Source organism: Neltuma alba, unplaced genomic scaffold (assembly GCF_004799145.2).
Source record: "Neltuma alba isolate B1F8T4 unplaced genomic scaffold, ASM479914v2 tig00011274_pilon, whole genome shotgun sequence".
Classification (NCBI taxonomy): Eukaryota; Viridiplantae; Streptophyta; class Magnoliopsida; order Fabales; family Fabaceae; genus Neltuma; species Neltuma alba.
Window position 1 is genome coordinate 509,005 of NW_021635984.1, and position 5,381 is coordinate 514,385.

At 37.1% G+C, this 5,381-nt stretch overlaps 1 pseudogene; it reads left to right on the forward strand.

Moving 5' to 3' along the window:
- Window positions 1-3,384: 3,384 nt before the first annotated feature.
- Window positions 3,385-4,476, forward strand: LOC114763307 (phospholipase A(1) DAD1, chloroplastic-like; annotated as a pseudogene).
- Window positions 4,477-5,381: the final 905 nt, after the last annotated feature.

The window sequence follows — 5,381 nt, forward strand, 5'->3', positions numbered from 1 at the left end:
AAAAGAAAGATAATTATTAAAAAATCCCAATAATAACTTAAGTAACTTATAATGAAAGTTCTAGAGCAGAAAATGACAATTTCTGACACTTGTTTTGTAATTATTTTCCTTCTTTGGGACCTCATTACAATTTTCACATTTGCTAATTTTAAAAAAAAAAATTTTTGCAGTGTTCATATTTTTTTTGATTGCTTTGATTCTTTTTTTAAAAATTTCTGGGAAGTCTAAACTTTTTTGAAAAATAAATATAAAATATTAAAATGTTAAAAAATATCTTCATCAAATTTTATTTCATAATATTTGAAGCTTGAAAGTAAGTTTAAAAATATATAATAAATACTAGAGGAATAATCGAACTTATTTTAGCTTATATTAGGTTAAATATCCAAGGCCTTACTTCCAATGAAGTTATAACTTTTAGTGAATCAAGAAGAATTTTGTTACTTTAGAAGTTTGATTTCCCCTTCCTTCTCAACACCAACTAATAACGTCCTTTCATTACCTATGTTCAACCAAGTCACCCCCTTATATTCGGATTAATCAAGAATAGGAATCCATTCTAACTGTCTACGTATATTTATACTACCTCCAATCCTTAATATAAGAGCTAGTTTAACTTTTAATTTGATCCTAAATATAAGACCCCAATATACTTTATCTCTCATATTTATCTTTTTTCCCCCCTCAAGATAGTCTTGGTAGTAGTTGTATATGTTAAATATTTCATCAAATAATACTTTTAATTGGTACACGTGATTAATAAGGGTATTTTAGAAAAAACAACACTTATTTATTATAAATAACTAACTTAACTAATTTTTTTAATCTACTCAAATTAATAAACTAGTTTTTATATTAAGTACTAGAAGTCGTATTTACCAAAGTCACTTGTCACCAAGGGAATAATGAAGTTAATACTTGCTTTTTAATTTATGTTATATTTAGTCAAAGTCATAATATTCTATGAAAGGGTTAAGGTGCATCCAGCACCCCAAACTATTTTTCCAGGTGCACTCAGTGTCCTAAAGTAATTTTTGGTGCATCCAGTGTTCTAAACTAATTAAAACGGTGCATCCATATCTCGGGCTAACAAAAAAGTTAAGTTTGACCATTAGTTGACCCAAAAATTTGACGTGGCGGACACGTAGGCATCTAATGTGTGTTATTTTGACGAGTTAAGGTAAGTCCAGCACCCTAAACTATTTTTTCAGGTGTGCCCAGTGTCCTGAAGTAATTTTTGGTGCATCCAGTGTCTCAAACTAATTAAAACGGTGTATCCATATCCCAGGCTAATAGAAAAGTCTCGTAAGACGGTTACCTTGCTGATTTAGCTGAAGGCTGACCAAAAAATCCTACATGGCGGACACGCAAGTGTCTGATGTGTATTATTTTGACTAAAGCTCTTGAGACGAGCTCAGTGGCGGTGGGTGTTTTCTCGGAAGGCGATGACAATGTCGATTGAGTGCCCAAGGGGAAGTTTACTGTGTTCTACGAGGAGGAAAGCAAATGTGAGTCGGATGAGGAGTCGATAGAGATGAAGATGGAAGTGTGCTGTGACAACGGTTGTGGTTTCAAATCGAAGTGGTGGAAGAAATGGGATAAAATGTTAAAGACGAGGATGTGATCGAATGGGTGGTACATGTACCAGGATTTAAGAGGGTGGATCGGTGGTATTTCTTTTTTTTTTTAAGTTTAAAAACTTGCAAAAGATAAATGTTAGAAGAGGAGGAAATAAATTGAATTTTCAGTCAAAATAATATACATCAGATGCCTGCGTGTCTGTCATGTAGGATTTTTCAGTCAACATTCAGCTGAATCAACAAGGTAACAGTCAAACAAGACTTTTCTATTAGCCTGGGATGTGGATGCACCGTTTTAATTAGTTTGGGACATTGGATGCACCAAAAATTACTTTATGACATTGGGCGCACCTGGGAAAATAGTTCAAGGTGCTGGGCACATCTTAACTCGTCAAAATAATACACATCAAATGCCTACGTGTCCGCCACGTCAGATTTTTCGGTCAACTAACGGTCAAACTTAACTTTTCTGTTAGCCTGGGATATGGATGCACCATTTTAATTAGTTTGGGACATTGGATGCACCGTTTTAGCTAGTTTGGGACACTGGATGCACTGAAAATTACTTTAGGACACTCGATGCACCGAAAATTACTTTAGGACACTGGATGCACCTGGGAAAATAGTTCGGGGTGCTGGGCGTACCTTAACCCTTCTATGAAATTATAATATTCCTCTGGTCCTTAATATATGACCTAATTATTGAGTTGATTTTGGTCCTAAATATAAGACATATTACTCATATTTATCAATTTTTTTTAAAATTATCCATATGGATACTTCATCAACCATAATCAAATAGAAGAGGGAAAGAGGATATTAAGAAAAATTATTATAGTAATTTGGGAAAAACATGTCATATTTCTTATAATTAACTAACTTACCTAACTTTCTTAATCTAATTAAATTAATTAATAGGTCTTATATTAAGGATCCGATGAGTATTAATTAATATTTTATCTTATGTGATGTAGTGTGATCCTGAGTTAAAAACGCATCGGTAGATGCTCTTACAGTCTCCAATACATTGTTTTTCCTTTTAATTTAAAGAGGTAGCGTGAAGTTATAAGCTGTATCAAACGTATAGCCTCTAACATGTCGATGAGTTTTTCATACTATGAAACCGCAAGGTCATCAATTTCTCCAATACATTTTTACAAAGAGTGAGACTGGCAAAAACTTTATAATTATAACCAGAATAGAAGAAATAAGAGCATAATTATAAGTATATATGGTTGTAGGGAATACTGAAACTTGTGAGAGTTGATTTCACAAAAAGCAATGACTATATCCGGCAGTATGACATCTAAAATAGGATCGCATCATGTGACAGAATAGTGTAAATGTAGAAATGGGAGTGACAATTTACACAGTACAATATAGTGTGCGGTAATGGAACCCTGTAATTTTTTTCTCTTTTATTTGTCCAAATTATGTGAGAACTTTACTTAGCTAGCGCTGTAGATTGTAGAAGAATGTAAATTCTCACCCTTTCAGCTTATATATAAGACTCCCAATATATACACACATATATAAGAATCATTCACTTCATCAAACTATCTCACATTCTCATCCCAAAACCATGACGATCATCATGAAACATCCACCTAACTTACTGTCACTCACTTCCTCCGCGGCCACAACCTTCACCATCAAATCTTACACCATAAGTACCCTTGTCCGACCACAACAAATGAAACCCCACAACTTGTCCTTGTCCCATGAAGCAGCAGGCTCATCGTCCGACATCAGCAAGCTGTCGTTGTCATCATCGTTGTCGTCGTTGACACGGTTCAACCTTGGAAAGAAATGGATGGAGTACCAAGGTTTGAGCGATTGGGACAGTTTGCTTGATCCATTGGACGAAAATCTACGTTCTGAGATTCTCAGGTACGGCGATTTCGTCGACGCTGCTTATAAGTCCTTTAACTTCGATCCTTCTCCACCTTCCTATGCCGCTTGTGGCTTCCCCAAGAACAAATTCTCCGGCCGTTTCAGGTTGCCGAGAGCCACTGGGTACAAAGTAACCAAGCACCTACGAGCAACCTGAGCCATCGAGCTACCTCGTTGGGTCGAAAAGGCACCGAGCCGGGTCGCCGCCAGAACCAGCAACATCGGCTACGTAGCTGTCTGTGAAAACGAAGAAGAGATCAAACGGCTCGGACGTCGAGATGTCGTTATTGCATATCGAGGAACAATGACTTGCTTGGAATGGCTGGAAAATTTACGTGCCAATCTCACCCCTATTCCTCCCAGCGAAACAGAGCAGGACGAAGATGATGGACCGATGGTGCAGAGTGGGTTCCTGAGTCTGTATACTTCAGCAGTTTGTGATTCTTTGAGCCTTCAACAAATGGTCCGTGAAGAAATTCGTCGGATTCTTCAAACCTACGATGGTGAAACCCTCAGCTTGACCCTCACCGGCCACAGTTTAGGGGCGGCGCTGGCGATTCTCACGGCGTACGACATCAAAATGGCCTTCGGGCTCGAGCCCCAGAAGCCGATGGTCACCGTGATATCGTTCGGCGGGCCGCGCGTGGGCGATTGGAGGTTCAGGCGGGAGGTAGAGAAGCAAGGGACGAAGGTTTTACGTATAGTGAATTCCGACGATGTGGTTACGAAAGTGCCAGGGTTCGTCTTTGAAGGTGATGATGACGTGGCGGATGATACCGGTGCCCACATGGCAAGGTGGGTCAAAAAGAGGCTGGTGGATGCCCAGTTGACTTATGCTGAGGTGGGGAAGGAGTTTCGGCTGTGTAGCAGGGATTCTCCGTACCTCAAGAGGACGAATGCTGCCACGTGTCATGATCTGAGCACTTACCTCCACTTAATCGATGGGTTTGTCAGCTCCACGTGTCCTTTTAAAGCCCCCGCAAAGAGGTTCCTCCGCCGGTGACGCAAGCATGTTGTCCGCCGACGTCTGATGATTTTTTTTTTTGGCGGTCTTCATGACTCGGTCCCTAAGCTTTAACTGATAAAATGAGAAACATGACAAAAAGGAGGAAATTTTATACATATAATAAGCTAACAAATTTAATTATGTAACATAGTGTCGTCTATTGTTTTTTAATAAAATTTTTATTACATACATGACAAAAAGGAGGAAATTTTATACATATAATAAGCTAAAAAATTTAATTATGCAACATAGTGTCATCTACTGTTTTTTAATAAAATTTTTATTACATACATGTAAATTTTCCCCCATTTTACAACTGCAAGTGAGATGCAAAAGCAGGACAAGGGGAGGGAAGAAGAGAAGAAAGAAGACATAGAAAGAGAAGATAGCATATAGAGAGAAAATAGGAGGAAACGACACCTCAGTGGGAAGAAAAATTTCATATTCATTCAATTTTATTAGAAAAGGCAAGGTCGAGGGGCAAAAAAAAAAAAAACTAAATACATTTTATTCATTCAAATCAAATCATAATCCATTGTCAAGATGTGATGGTACGTGAGACAATTTTCTTCGGTGGACGCTACCGGTTGGATGTGGGAGATGAGATTTCTGCTCATGAGATGGACATTATTTGAATGAGATAAATGATGTAGAACAGGCCAAAACCAATCATATCCTTTGTTTTTAACCTTTTTTTTTCCCCACTAAGATTCATGACCATATCGTCAATTTACTACCTTCTATCCTAATTATAATATCTTAGTTATAATCAACAAATGAGGTTTTATATTAAGACCAGAAGAAGTATTATTTAATGATCAATATTGATATTTATTCATTTATATATTATTGCCTAATTTATATTATCAATACTAATATCAATTAAACTCTTTTTATTAAAA